This window comes from Austrofundulus limnaeus, unplaced genomic scaffold, assembly GCF_001266775.1.
Source record: "Austrofundulus limnaeus strain Quisiro unplaced genomic scaffold, Austrofundulus_limnaeus-1.0 Scaffold16, whole genome shotgun sequence".
NCBI lineage: Eukaryota > Metazoa > Chordata > Actinopteri > Cyprinodontiformes > Rivulidae > Austrofundulus > Austrofundulus limnaeus.
The window spans coordinates 2,998,079-3,014,688 of NW_013952418.1; the positions used below are offsets into that span (position 1 = coordinate 2,998,079).

The following is a 16,610-nucleotide window of genomic DNA, read 5'->3' on the forward strand; positions in this document are numbered from 1 at the left end:
CAATTTCTTTCAGGCTTTTTCTCAATTTTGGGATCTTTGGGTAAAATCATGAGTATTGGTTGACGCTACATGATTTAAAAAAGTCTTTTAAGTGTAATTATCTCAATTTTACCCTTCCAGATGCTTTATTTTTAGTCCTAAAAGGAATTTTGTTAATTATTCAAATTGTTTACACTTTTGGTATTTATTTATTTTGTGTTTTAATTTTGTCTGTAGATATTAGATGTTTTATTTTCTGTAAGTAACTAAAATTCTGCAGGACACAARCTTCTTATTGTAGTTTTTTTAAATGATTTGGATTGAGTTTGCATAAAAAGCAATAAAATGTGTTACTTTTTAATTGAGCAAAATGCAGTTACACATTAAGACAGCAGACAAATAGGTAGTTAAGCTGAAACAAGGATTATTTCTAAACAAGCTGAACAAAAGTGACAGAAAAACCCAGAAGTWCACAAGAGGTTAAAGAACAATGAGGATTTGATAATGACTGAAGAGCYGGCGGCTGTTTTTACTGAGAAACTAAAAGCAGGTGGGATGATTAGAAATCAGAAGCAGGTGTAAAAGGTGAAAAAAACAAAACAAATCAAGCATAAAGCAAAAAAAAAAAAATACAATTCAAATTTACAGCAGAAATCCAAACCTCTCAAGAACAATAACCCAAACTCACATGCTGTAATGCAAATCCTTGAACTTCTGCTTTCCTTCCCACCTGGTCCAGTTGCCCTCTGTCAAAACACGAACGCAGCCAACTGTGCACAACCTTATTTCTGGGCTTTTGCTGGTTGTCTGCACAAGCAATCTCTTTATGTTCTGCATTTATGGGTAACTGGGGCTTGTTTGAGGTCCAAACGTTGGGGGCAGATCTATCATCGTAACGCAGGTAGGCAGTTTAATAACACTGCTGCAGACTCCTGAGGAAAGCCAGACATTTATTTATTGTAACGCAGGCTCTGGTAGAGCTCTGACAGATGGCTTAGAAACAGGAAAAATGATAATTCATTGGACAGAAGCCCGGAAAGGGAAGGGTTGTCTTTAACATCCTATAGGGATAAATGTAAATGAAAACTTTCTTTGTTTAGTTGTAAAGATAAAAAAAAAGATTTTTAATGTTTAAACTTCATTGTTTCATGAACTTTCTGGAACTTAATAAATTATATTTTGTTTATTGGTTGAGTCTCTTGATTAAATGAATGTATCATTGTATGTTTATGACACTGCCAGACATTTTTAAATGATTTGGAACAAACAAACTTAAAGAACAGATTAACTTGGAGGACATTTTATCGGATCCCTGAAGGTGAAAGAGGATAAAGAATGTTGTCACCGTTTGAAGAAAAAGAAATGTTGCAGTCCAAATGATCAAATCATTAAAAGGCCAATTTTTGTTATCTCCTTCACTTTAAGTTGTAACACCATTTAAATTATTATAACACATAAAAAAATGTGCCTCGTGTGGTAATAATGTTGCTGAAAATTTAAAGTGACAATTTCATTCAAACACAAAAACTGGAGCGGAAAAATGTTAAAATTTAAAAATATTAGCATTATTCACATGATTTTACTCTGTTTTTTTGTTTCCCACAAACTCTGTTTTTCTGATCGTGAATCAAAACAATCTAAAGAAACCTCCAATCCCTCCCTCTTGTCTGTGTTGTCAGCTGTTGTAGCGAAGCTGTTTTAGGGACGTAACGATGAAAGTTCATGGTTCCTTAGTCTCACAGTTCAATATTTTTRGATACAAAAAGASAAATMTCCATGCCCTTTTTAACTTGCAATTTATTGAAATTAATTATGAACATTTGTTTAACCTCAAAAGTCCAGTTTTTAAATTAAATGTTGCTGAAACAGCAAGTTCCTCAGTGGATCTCTGCTCGACAATGCAGCCTAGGTGGAGCAGTCGAACACAGATCCACTGATCCTCCAACACAGCATCTTCAGAAGACAAGCAGATAAAATAAATTTGAAAAATCTGTATTATTCCAAACATAGTATGTGTTGAACCTAAAGCACTGTATTGAACAGTTTGGTACAGATACATGGATTGTTGCACCCCTACTCTGTTTACATGCAGGTCATCCTCTTCATAATCACTTCCTGTTACTTCCTGTTGTTCTTGTCTACCAGTTGTTATAGCAGCCAGGACAGAGAGAAGCAAACTTTCTGATTTCAGCCAAATTAATATATTTGTTCATAACACAGTGCTGCAGCCTTTTTTAAACCAGACCTGTCCAACCCCTTTATATTAAAATAACATCTGAGCTGAAACTGATTAAATAAGAAATCCTTTGTTCCATCATTACTCCTGGAAAAGAGATTATATTTAAGGCATTTAATTCCAACTGTGTGCAACCACTTTCCTGTACTTGTGATCAAGTATTTTTCTTCAGATATTCAAACATAAATTGTGGTTTGAGCCATCAAACATTCTTCYAACATAATGTTACCAGATTCATCTTTGATTAATAAAACGAGGGMTTTTTTTTAAAGGAAAAGGTGTCCCCTGCAGCTCTGGGCTTCCCAGGCTTTCCTTATAAATGTTTAAAATTTAATTACGAATGGCTTAAAGCAGAAATATTCATCTTGAAATGGTTGATCACTTAGAAAGAAAAAGAAAGCTCCCTCCCTGAGATTTGTTGTTTTTATTGTTCTCAGTTTAGTTTTAGACATTCATGGAATCATGTTTCTGCAGAACTTTAGCTTCCTGTGTTGGCTGGGTGTGTCGTTGTCGTCGTCGTCGTCGTCGTCGTCGTCGTCGTCGTCCTCCTCCTCCTCCTCCTCCTCCTCCTCACATCAATGCTTTTATTGTAGGGAAAGTTTGCTGTGTTCAGCCTGCCTGTAAACCCTGCACATTGCACGGGGCGTGCAGCAGATGAGCCCTCTGCCGTCAGGCCGAACATTAATTAAATATTTGCAGGCTCTGCCWTGTTTCACACCACATTCACACTTTGTCTGGCCTCGTGGAGGGAAAGTTAAAATGAAACTTTTGCTCTTGCATCTTTCACCTAATGTGTTCCTTTGCTCTAACTTGATTTGGACAAAAGGCTGAAAAAGGGGGTAAAGTTTGCAAGCAAATCTGTGCACATTTGTGCATTTTTATTCCAAAAAAGAGACTTTGAAAGAATTCAATAAAGACACGGCTCTGCATTGTTTGAGATAAGATGTAAAGTTTAATTATTCACTTGTGAAACACATTTCAAATTAATATTAGTGCATTATGYGCTACATATAGCTGATTATGAAACTCACATTTGCATAATTGAACTTAATAGCAGTGTCCTTTAAACCACGCAGAATAAGAATGTTTTTTCAGTTTTCCTGAGCTGACCTTGAATTAATATTTATAAAACATCCACAGCTTCTGTTTATCAGCTCATCACTTTAAAGCGGTTTTACAGTTTATTTAGTAATGAAAGACTTTCATCTATCTTCCTGGAAAAAAAAACTTACTGGTTAGCTGCACTATTAAAAATAATCAGACAATTTCAAAGATTTGAAAGGCTACATTAGCATTTTATTAGTGACATTTTCTACAAAGAAGTACAAAAAACACAGGAAATAATTTTAAAAGTAACAAAAATTAATTAAAAGGTATGAAACCAGCCAATCTGGTTTAAAGCAACTACAGTTCTCTGACATATAAAAGACTAAAATTTGAATTATAACATAATATAACCTTTTGCTCAGAAAACATTGTAGAGMTGATTCATCTAATGTTTCATTTTTGCATAAATATGAACTGAATCACCTGCATATTTTGCTCCGTTTGACTTTAAATGTAAATGTAACACATTCTGTTGGAGTATAAAGATGAGTCTCAGCTTCCACCACGCCGAATTTTAGTAAAATATCCCTGAAACTGACCGAACCGTTGSCATTTTTGTGTTTTTAAATCAGGTTAAATCTGAAAAATAATCAGTTGTGTTCATCAAAAATTTACTTTCTGTCCACTGATACCAAAGTACAATAAATAAAATGGCACTATATGATCATCAAAGTAATTGATTCATTTGTATTTTTTTTTGTTTTCGATATTAAGAAATGCAGTTATTTAATGAACAGAAGCCATAAATAAATAAATAAATAAATAAATAAATAAACCTTGTTTTTAAGTGTTGCGTTGAGAATTGAAAAAAATATATAAAATCTTTGGTAAATTTGATTTCCGTATTTAAAAAACCTGTTAGAATAAATCTGATCCCATGACWAAGTGTGAAGCTGATAATTTTACAGCCTGAAGTTCAGCTGGTTTCAGCAGAGCTGCTGTCGTTTTCTGAGACACTCAGAAGTGCTTCTCACCTCAGAGTTGCTTTGATGATGTCTGAGGGATTCTCCTAATCCTCCGAGGGTAGAGCCGAGGGCACGTTATCCCTGCTGGGGGGGATGAAGCCACTTAATGGATCACAAAGTTAATCAAGCACAGGGAGAACCACTCTGAACAGGTTGAAACATCGGACCTGAGTCCTCTGGGACTCGCTGCATACATGCTCCAGTTTCCTGGAGTGCTTGGATGAAGTGCTGTTATTACCTGCAAAAAAACAAAACATTTTTCTTTCAGCAATGGGATTTTTCATAAAAAAAGTTACATTTTAATTAAGTATTTTCCTAATCAATACAGCAGAATTGATTATGAAATGATTATTTTAAATTTTCATGACATTTTAAGCTGAAAATCAGACTCGAGCTGTGATAAACGACAAAACTTCACCCACTTTTTGGACATTTTATGCAAATATGTAATATGTGCAGCAAACTTGTTGGTCTGACAAATATTTATTTATTTATTTATTTATTTATTTATTTATTTATTTATTTTTGGGGTGGGGGTACACATTTCCAACACTGCAGGGTTAGATAAAAATGCTTTGATTATTGTTTAATTTGACATTCAGGTTAAAAAAAAAAATCACATTTTGAAATAACTGTTACTGATGATAATGATTGAAATATTTTGTTGAAGTGCTTATGTTTTAGATCCAATCAAATATTCAACAAAATAAAAGTGTCTCAGTTATATTCAGCAAAAATAGTTTCAAAATTGGATTCTGTGAAAATGTTATGAACTAATGGCTTATATGGCAGCACTTTATCATAAATACACATTATTTATCCCTTAGAGATAGGGTGAGAAGCTCAGTCATCCYGGAGGGACTCAGAGTAGAGCCGCTGCTCCTCCACGTCGAGAGGAGCCAGTTGAGGTGGTTCATCTGGTTAGGATGCCTCCTGGACGCCTCCCTGGTGAGGTGTTCTGGGCASGTCCCACTGGGAGGAGACCCAAAGGAAGACCCAGGACACGCTGGAGGGACTATGTTTCTCAGCTGGCCTGGSAACACCTTGGGATTCCKTCAGAGGAGCTGGTCCAAGTGGCTGGAGAGAGGGAAGTCTGGGTCTCTCTGCTTAGGCTGCTGCCCTCGAGACCTGACCCTGGATAAGAGGAAGAAAACAGGCAGATGGACCTTATTTAGCCTTACTTAATTATTAATAAATTGTTAGTTAATCTTGAAAACATCAATAATTAAGAATGATTCATGTTTAATAAGCACAAATTAGCACATTTATTAATGATTTACCCATTAAAACAATTTCCTCCAAAACCAACATTTATTCATGCTTAATACCTAATCTGTATACTCTGTGTACATGTATGTAAATACTCATATAAATGTACTTTCACACCATGTGTTYGACATGTATTAATTGTTAGAGAATATTTAAGCTGACAGTCTACTAATCCTGCAGTTCACCAATAATTAAGACAGTTAGTAGTTAAGTTTTGAAGACTATTTATGCTTTTCAAAATATTTGTTAATGTAAAAAAAACCCTGAAGGGTCACAAGTTCCTGTTTACCTGTGTGAAATCATAGTCAGTTAAAATATTATCTAATTAAAGCTTGTTTGTGATCAGTAAATGGAAATATGAATAAAATGGCAGAAAACCATTTGAGTCTCTTAAAAAACTTTATTCAAAACAAGCTCCTATCAACTGCACAGCAGCACAGCAGCACAGCAGCCAGGCTTCAGTCAGGCAGAAGGCCTTGGTGCCTCATCTGAACATAAACAAAACAGCCCAGACTGTCCCAGGCTGCTCTGAGACAGAGACTGCACAGAAACTAACAGAACATCAGACGTTACTTTTGTACATGAAGAAAGAAAAGAGCTCCGATAAGACACACAAACTCTCATTCTCTGTTTTAAATGACTGCAATGATCAGAAAGTATTAAAATACAATARTTTCAGTCTGTTACAAAATGCCCTTCGTAACTCTTAATGTATGTTTAGCACATGTTCTGCAATTACATGTATATGATCACTTACATACATACACAGTATACAAAATAGTTAATTCATAAGTTATTAAGCATGAATAAATGAGTGTGTTGGAAGTGTATAGCCTTTATGGGAAGTATTAATAAATGTGTTAATCTACAGCATATTAAGTATGAATAATCCTTAATGTTTTCAAGATTAACTAACCATTAATTAATGATTAAGTGAGGCTAAATAAGGTGTAGTTATTGTAAAGTGTTACCATTTATCTTTTCTGGAAATCTCTTTAAATGACTTCAGATCAAAGAAGGAAATAAATATTGAGCAGACTGATGAGCTAACAGCTGATTTACTTGGTGAACCCCACTTCTCATCCAATCAGGATGAATGGATAACTTAACTCAAACATAAAAAATTAAATCCCTTCAGGGTAAAAACTTAACTCAGCTAAAATGAATCATGAACAGGTGAAAACCTCAGCAGAGCAGCACAGTTTGATTTAAGAGCAAAAAATCAACAGATTGAGTGAAACTCCTGTTTGTTTTTGATCAACTTTGTTTGGAGGAAGCTGAAGATGCTGCAGGCAGGTTGTCTGCACAAGATCAACTGCCTGTGAGCGTGATCTCGCAGCGCGGGCTTGCATTTATTCTAAGATGGGAATAAATGGCATAAATACCTATTTGTATTTAAAGTTGTAAGATTTACATGAAATCGCACTAAAAAAAAGAAGCAAAACAGATTTGCACGTTGTTCTGTCAGGGAGGACATTTTTCAATCTAGAAAATAAAATGCACTCGGGGCCAGCGTGGCCTCCTTCTTCAATATGTATTTATTCATTTATTTAACTTCCTTCTTATTTTGTGAATGCAGCCTGGTTTTATATAAGATTTTATGATTTGCCGTACTCACACAGGTGAAAAAAAGAAGAGATTCATTTAGCTGTTTGGACTCGTATCTGCCAAAGCCAAAAGAGAAAATAAATGTTGTCGGTGTTGTGAAATCTACAACCTTGTTTAGAACTTTTCCAGCCACAGTGTGAGCATTAAAAAAAGCCAGATAGTGTGCATTCAAAGGCTTAGGAGATCTATTTTTGTAAATAAAGACAGAAAACTTCCTCACACACAGACATATATGTGCCAAAGCAATCAGTTTMTTCTCATCTTTACTGTCAGCTTCTGTAAAAAATAAGGAAATCCTGTTTCTAAAACGTGTTGGGCTTGTTAGTCTGTTGTTTCTGATCTGAAAATAGTTTTTTTTGATCATSTATTCCTCAAGCATGTCCCATCTCTCTGTTTTCTAAGGAACAAGATTCGTTTGATTTACTACAACACAATAAGGTACTTTCCACACACGCAAAATATTATTAGCTCCATTGCTCTGTGGAGAGGGGACGTTCATAACGTTCGTATTTTTATGTCGCTGTTTATTARGTTTATGGCTAAGCTGAGGAGATGAAGAAGGAAGAAATTGCAGTTATAGTCTCATGCCTAGTCAGAAGAGGATTTATCAAGATTTGGAGCCAGTTTARGGAGCTTTTCTACACAGTTGGAATAAATATTATTTCCACAATCAAGTCATGATTTCAGTTATATTTAAAATCTTAATTATGACGGTCCAACTGACAATCTTTGAGTTCTTTGTTTAACACTGAAGCAAGTTTTTAAAACTTTAATATTGGTGGTTTTCTGGCAGATATTTGGTCTTTTCTCAGCCTGAACATATGAACTGACTCATCGTTTTTTTCCTGTCCAAACGAGCAGAATAGATTCAAAAACACAGAGAATCAGTTGCTCTGTGACCTCCTAAAATAAACATTGACCAATTACTGATAGATATTGGTGAAAAGACATAGMCCTTAATTTAAAACACCTCCAGTGACATGGGCTTAGATTCTTCTTAAAATTGATGAAATACAGCGTAAAACGTGACCGACACATCAACTATGACAGATTATATGTTTAGGTTTGTGCTGCAGGTGGCTAATGAACACAATTACCTAAAACAGAGAAGAACTTCACACCCAACAACCTGAGGCCAAATTTATTTTTTAATACTTCATTGAACATTTTCTGACAATAATACAAAAAAAGTGGTTCAAGCAAAAAAAAAAAAAAAATCAATATATACAGTCAAGCATGACTGGGTTTCCCTCCAGCTGTCAGTTTTTTTAGAGATTAGAGATCCTCTTTATTGTCATCCAAACATAACATCAGAGATGCAATGTAGAAAGTTAAGAACACCCATTCAAGAAAAAACACACAACAAAACATGTCAGGTGAACAGGTCATGCGGCAACCGGGTCGCGCAACCMTTAGCATCTAGGAAATACACAATAGGAAAGTTGAGTTTAAGAAGTTGCCCTGCTGGTTAATCTTCCTGGGATCGTTGTTTAGTTTCTGATTCAGCATGATGTTCAACATTGGTTTCTGCGTGATCATTTGGACAAAGCATCTAGAAATGTTGTCCTAATCCATATAAATAATCCAGGTTGAAAAGTCTAAAACAAAGGTTGAGTAGGTCCTCTGGTTCTTTGTTTAAACGTTTTGTCTCTTCTCCAAGAGACTTCTTCAGTTTAAGGCGTTACAGGTTAGCTCAGCCTTGTGGTGGACGAACAACTTTAACGTCGACAACTGAAACTGGTGAAAGTAAAACTATTGCTCACACGGCTGAGTTTACCTGCAACTCCTTAAGCTGAAGAAATCTCTTGGAGAAGAGAAGAAAAGTTTTTGTGATTCATTAATCAAAAACATACCCAAAGTGTTGTTTTGACTCATTCATGCAGGTTTGAGAAATTCTTGAATCTCCTGTGGTTGAGTGCTAAACGCTTGTTGGTACAAAGCTCCGCCTATTTACACAAAGCTCCACCTCTTTGTACATAGCTCCTCCCTGGAGCTATGGCCTATCTGCAGCTGAGCTCCTGCTCCACAGGGCACCCCTCCTCTTAAATGTTGTCTGAAAACGTGCTGAAGCGGGAGTGCCAGAAATGGTAGGAGGTTCAATTTCAGTGATGGAAGCCAATTTCACGGTGTTATTGTTTTTTTTTTATATTTAAAAGCAGCATTTTCATAAATTCTGAAGGTAACAAAATAACTTGATTGTGGGATAGAATTGAACTATGTATACACAATACCCCCTTTAAGTGTAGAGCAGCAGCAACACACAAAAATGCTTTCTGATTGGTCAAAATACGATGAGCCAAGCTTTCCTTTGAGTTTCTTTCGCACCGTATTGTTTCTGACAGCAGACAAACACCGGAATTCAGATMGGGTGTTTATGTCTTCAGGACACCTCTGGAGTTTGTTCATTTAGACCAGAGGATTGAAGAAGCAGGGATTATTTATCGATTTGCCRAAGGCACCATAATGGCCTTATGCTGTCATTTAAAGAGATAAACCAACGGCCAATTGCTGCTGCACGATAACAGGCCACTTTTTGGCAACAAAATTACAAGAAAACAAAGACATTTTCTTTGCCGGAGAAAGGGTCAGCCGACTGGGAACATGTCTTATGGCCTAATTTACCAATTTGACCCTGCTCATGTATTCAATCAGACTGTGATGGAGAGAGCCACAGTGCACACAAGATATTTAATTTTAAGGTTAAAGTGAACACTAAATCATGTCAGTTGTAATGTACGAGCTCTGGCTTTTCTCTCTCTAACGCGCTATGTTGCTATAACAACCCGTATTATTCTGACCAACGTGCTGCGGTGGTGTAAATATATTGGTGGCGGATGAAATACTGTTGGTAAACAGGTGATGCGTTTAATGACTCATCTGACTTGCAAAAGCTTTTTCTTGCACAAACAGAAATGTGGATAATTGTCAGCTCCGGAGARGTTACGTCACCTGGGCCCCGCAGGTTTTAAAGCCTCTTTTCTGTCACTGCGTGTCAAGTGAAGCCTCAATTAGGGTTCAGAGCGTACTTTCCTCTTTCATTTAGCCGGAGCGCTGCGAGAAAAGGCTCTGATGCAGCACAGATTTGTACAGCTCTGTAAGTTTCCTCTGTTTGACGCGAGCCGTCGGATTTTTCTGAGAGGCATAAAACATGCAAAACCCTGGTCCCCCCTGCTGTGTGTGCCGTGCTGTTAGTCTGACTTTAGTCACTTCAGACTGGAGCTGAGGTGAAGGTGATAAGTAGACACTACAAGAGCTGACCTAGTAAAACCGCTGGTGTGACTTTTATTAAAAAAAGAAACAAGGATGATCCCTCAGACATAAAGCAGCGTGTTGTCTGCAGATTAATGGAAAAGAGCTGCAATCAGCCGAGGTTGGTGGTAGATTCAATTAGGCACATGACACCTTAATGATTWTTWTTTTTTTTTAGAAACAGGCGGCTGCGGCAAAGTGGTTAGGGGAGTCATCCTGGAACCGGAAGGTCACCGGTTCGATTCCCCGTCCAGCTGTCTCAGTTGTTGTGTCCTTGGCCAAGACACTTAATGTCTCTGATGTGTGTCCCATCAGTGTATGAATGTGATTGGCACTGATTAGTCTCCATWGWTGATTGTTCATGTTAGCTTTGTAGAGACCTAATAGAGTGCTGTGTGAATGGGTAAATGAGGACAGACTGTGGTGTGAAGTGTTTTGAGTGTTCTGGTTGGGTAGAAAGGCGCTATAAAAGTACAGTCCATTTGCCATTTATTCATTTGCATTAGCATCGAAGAGGCTAGCGAATAGCATGGATAAGCTAGTGATAGCATTGGAGACACTAGCGACTAGCATGGATAAGTTGGTGTTAGCATTGGAGAGGCTAGCGCAGGGGTGCCCAAACATTTTCCGTGAGAGGGCCAAAATTAAAAAAACTTTATCCCTGAGGGGGCCAAAATTAAAAAAAACTTTTTTCCTGAGAGGGCCAAAATTAAAAAAAAACATTTTTTCTGAGAGGGCCAAAATCAAAATCAATCTGAGGGCCYCGGGCCAAATGCAATAATATAAGAAATGCTTAATACTTAAGTAAAGTTGTTTTATTTCTTTATGATTAAGCTAGCAGCCAGTGTGGTTGCCCACATTCTTTTTTTTTCAGCTCATGGACATGGAGAAAATTCAACATATGCTCAGGCAGCAAAGGCTCATGGGACTTTTCATAATTTAAAATTTGAGTAWATGMGGTCTTATAAGGTGTGCAAATCTATGTATGGGCTTAAATCTAATCTAAATGTCTCTTGTAGTTACTTGTATTTTATATTTAATCTTAACATAATTACAATCTAATAACCAGGACAACTGCTGGTGGGCCAAATCAAATGGCTTGGTGGGCCAATTTTGGCCCGCGGGTCCCACTTTGGGCACCTCTGGGCTAGCGACTAGCATGCGTAGGCTGCTCACCTACTTTATTAGACATTAACTTGTTTGAATAAAGAAAASGTTCTCAAAAAAATGGTTGACCTACAAAACCTATAAGCGACATGCACRGACAGGTGCTCCTTAAATAGAATTTACTGTTCAACATGACATCAACCAAAGATATTACACATAAAACATATTACTGTGAAACAGACAACTTTAGTTACCAACTGAATTAGCAGCTGAGCACCCTTGTCTACTTATATGACTTATATAGCGCCTTTCTACCTTACCAGGAAGATGCTGTATAAGTACAGTCCATTTACCATTTACCATTCAGAAGTGAATTCAGTGATCAGTTAAAAATGGTAATTTGTTTATTTGTTTTGATGCTCCTCCCATCAGGACGCAGATACCAAGAGCTAAAATGTAAAAATAAGCATTTTAAATCCAGTTTTTCCCTGTTATCATCAGTTTGTAAATTTCAATTAAGCATAGTTTCAATATTGATTATTCTTTTAGCCTTTTATATTGTCTTATCTCATTTTTTCTTGTTCTAGTATCTTTTATTTTGTCTTATTGGGTTTTATCTTTTCTTTTACCTAAGTCAGAGGTTCTCAAACTGGGGTCCCAGCGTGAGAGGCATCTTGGGGGTCCTCAAAACAATTTCCCTAAATTGTTTATTTGGTTTTTATTTTAAAAAATGCATGAAGAACATCCATCCATCCATCCATCCATCCATCCTCTATACCCGTTTATTCCTTTCAGGGTCACTGGTGCCCATATCCAGCAGTCACAGTGCGAGGGGTGGGGTACACCCTGGACAGGTCGCAAGTCCATCACAGGGCGTGAAGAACAATGAACTAATAAGACAAATATAATAAACTAAATAAATATATATATATTTCCATGGCATTTAGGGATTGAAATGACAATAAATTATCTTATAAAACAGCATGGGTTTTATGAGGGGGTCCCTGGATTTTTTCGCAGTTGTAAGGGGTCCCCAGACCCAAAAGGTTTGAGAACCCACAATCTAAGTAATGTTGTTTTTAAAGTTGGGAGTTGTATTGTCCGTGTCTTATGTCTTGTATTTTTTTTTTTTTTTGTTTGGAAGGAAGCTGACTCACTTCAGTCAAAAATCTACCTGCAGGTACAGATAAAGTATGATTGAAACTTTTAGAAACATGCAATAAAGCACATAAATCAATATTATTTGATAAAAATGAAATCAAACACTACAAATGCAACAAAAACAAATGCTAGTTCTATAATTTCCATTCACTTTTTTTGGTCAAGTAATCTTTTTGCATAAAAGTTTACGCATAAAAGAACAAAATAATTTTTTTTAAATGAACCAAACATCAATTTTTCTTCCCTTGGATGCATTTCTGGAAAAGAAAACCCCTCTCATCAAGAGATTACTTTAAGAGCWGCCAACATTGCCACCAGTGTTTCCTCTCTTACTGATGCTGCAGCCACAGATGATGACCTCATTACACGAGTGGATAAAAAAGGCACGCGGGCTCAAACAGTTCCAGATGTTCGGCCATCTCTCTGTGAGATCTTCATCTTCAGCGAGGCGAGCAGCTATCAGTGTCCTAATCACCCCGCAGCAATTCAACAGCTGCTCTGATGAATTCRGGCCAAGGCTGTTGGTGTCTGATCCGTGGGAATAATGCTCCGAGTTTTCTYTGTTTATCTAAAGGTTAATGGAAGGTTAATAAGACAGGGAATGGTGAAAATTCAAACCCCTTTCTATGCAAATTGTGTTTTCTGAAAAGAGTCATACAAGCCTGATATGTGGTGTTAATTAGTAGATTGTCTCTTRATTGTTTGAAACAAAACAACCTCTGAGGTATAATTTGTAAAGAAATAATATTATTTATGACGCTTTTATTAGCTGATTACTGGCACAGAGAAATGGGTGTTGATTAAGGTGTTGTGTTAAACTTGGTTAAATGAACAGGATGCGGTAGCTTTTTTTATTTTTCGTTGAACTCCTGTCTGACCGTGCGTGCACATATRATTGTTTAGACAATCTGAACTGAGGCCAGTGTGTTCCATTTGGTCAGTGATGCAGTTKCCGCCACGCTGAGCTCAGCATCCAAACGAAGCTGGCGAGGCGGGAGCACTCCTGTGACTTATTTGGTCAATGATCATTTCAGCAAAAGATACAGCAACTAAGCATTCATGCACGCCTTAAGGGTTTTGTTGTTTGCTGTATTAAAAAAAATCAAATGTTCATCAAACTTAAAACACTTTTTAGAAGCATGATTTTGTGTGAGTTTAATAGTTTAACACTAAAACATTAACATCCTGCAGTGGTGGGCAGCGCTAATCCAGAAATTAGCTTCGCAGTTTCTAAAGCGCTTATGAAAATATTTAGGTCCACAACTTCAAAAATGCTTACTTCATAGAAAAACTAGCAGAAGCTAATTTTAAAGTGCAAGTTCAATTTGACACTTACCAGCTAATATATATATTAATATACACACAACTAGGGCTGCCACAAACGATTATTTTTATTATCGCTTAATCACCGATTATTTATTTGATTAGTCGACTAATTGGATCATACGTTAATTGAATATAAAACATACAGCTTATCGTGCCACAATGCAGCTGCTATTATATAACCATCGTTAGTTTTTAGCTATATGCTAACTAAAAATAATTGCTGTGGAAGGCAAGTTCTGCCTTACAGATATTGCATTGCACAGGTTTCTGTTTCATTTCCTTAAAATGATCCCACACTTTGAGCTCTGTTGTCAGGTAGCCATGATACCAGAGCCTGTCTGTATAATGTCTTGTGACGTCCACGGCCTACCCCAGTTACCACTACTGTGCATGTGTGTCAAGGACAGAAAGGCAGATGTGGCAGTGGAAGGTGTCAAAGCAGTTTGGAGAGAAAAACAGAACAACAAAAAAAGAAAACGAATAATCGATTATTAAATTAGTCGTTGATTATTTTAATAATCTATTAGTCATCGATTAATCGATTAATCGTGGCAGCCCTACACACAACACTGCAACCTAGCGGTGTGTGAACCATCGTATAGCTTAATCCTACAAGCGCTGATTGCTGGGGATGTGATMTCCTGAAGCAGAKRTTWYGCTCCRGGTGTAAAAATTAAAARGTTGTTGAGGATTGCTAGTTSGGCTGCTTCTTTGTCTTTTTCTTTTGTTTGTTGTAGATTTTTCATTAAAGAAGCATCAATAAAGTAATTTTAAAACCGTTTATTGGAAAACTGAAGCGATGCATTCTGGGTACATGACAGATTTGATTTGTGACGGGAAATGAAAGCACAGTCGTCCAGGAAACTATCTTCCCTTCAAAATAAGAGCTTGGATTTTAAAGTTTTCTATGTAGTTGCTTCAGTTGACCATTAGATGTCAGTCTAACTCCGTTGGCCGATTGCTTTGACCAATTACGTCAAGTATTGAGCTCCAGCGTTTAAACTTCATTTATTTATTTTAAAAAAGGAGCTCCGATTGTAAAGTAAAATAAATCAATACATACAAAATTTTAGTATGGATTACAAACAATAACTGTTTTTTTGCTGGGAAAGGGAGTTTTAAACACTGCCTTCCTGCTACGTAAGCAGACACAAAGCATTGTGGGAAATCAGAACTGTGACCGAAAGCAACAGTCAGCAAGGATGTATACCTTTCCAATAAGTGTGTTTATCTGGGAGGGGTGCTGTTGGATAGATCACGTGTGTTGTGATCCATRGACAGCCATACCTTCCGCTGTTCAAGATGATGACTGGTAGATAATTAGTTATTAGCYGTACTGCATTTTYATTTTAGAAAGRGCAAYTCCGCTTATGAATTATAAAAATTAGTAAGACCGCTAAAGTGCAAATGAAATATTTAGYGCCGCAATTWGTGGATTTGCGCTTTAARGGGCTGGTGCCCACKACTGATATCCTGACAACAGAGAAAAGCTTTTTGAAGAAATTATGTAAACATCTGGCTTAAAAACCTCCAAGAAATGTTAGATCTTTAAATGACAGATTGCTGGTATGCCTTTTAGAAATACCAAACAAATAGCAGTTCTTGTTTTGGAGCTTTTAACAAAATATATTTAGCAGCTCATATTGCTGATCCAAGCATGAATCAATACCTACCAGAGAGCGAAGACGACCTGCTACCAGAAGAATAAAGAGCACAGTGGTTGGTGTGCTTTGAAAGAAGTGTTTATATGAAACCAGAGAGCGSAGTGATAAAAAACACCAAGTTTCTGTTGAGAAATCTTCCTGGTTGATGTATAACATCACCATCGCCTCATACAGGATGGATGGTCACCTAAACAATAACCTTACAGTCTTATAAATCCAGCAGACTGAACTCACACCCTGAAAAAAACATTTACATTTTTTATTAGTCACACATTACATTTCACAAATAGCACATATGATTTATGTCACAAATTATAATCAGACTCATCACATTACAAATACAAGCATATTTCCTGGGATTATATAAAGTGTTTAAGATTTTGACTCACTCCAGTCAGATGGAACGCCCCAGTTTTGGTCCATCTAGCTGCCAGGACATAACAAAGATATTAAATTCCTCTACACCATAGCCTCGTCTGCTCAGAGGTTGTGAAAATATCTATTTATTGTTTGCACATGAAAATCAACACAATTAGGACTCTGCATAACACAGTTAATCTTCTTTTTAATTGCAAGTAAACATTTTTAATTATTATTTTGATAAGTGGATATAGGTTTAAAGGAGACATATGCAAAACCCACTTTTTAGTTATTAAATACATTTTGTTGTACTTGTAGTCTCTATGAGGAAGAAAAGTTTAATTTGTTCTCTCCTGGTGCTGCAAAGARATCTTTATGTTCTGTTTGGGTCATAGTTTTCAGCCTGTTCAGTTTTCTCTATTTTCTTTAACATTTTCTGAACTATATTGTCAAATTATCTGCAACTGATTGTCCGAATAAGGTCTGGACTTACCGATTACAATTTCCTCGTCTTCATTCTCCCGACTCCTGGTTCTGGGTCAGACACTCTGGTTCTGGGTCAGACACTCTGGTTCTGGG

The 16,610-nt window shown here is 36.7% G+C and overlaps 1 protein-coding gene across 1 annotated transcript in view; it reads left to right on the forward strand.

Annotated features, from left to right (window-relative positions):
- Positions 1-16,610, forward strand: part of gpc5a (glypican 5a) — a gene marked incomplete at its 3' end in the record, with an annotated part of 194,940 nt that overhangs the window by 160,858 nt on the left and 17,472 nt on the right.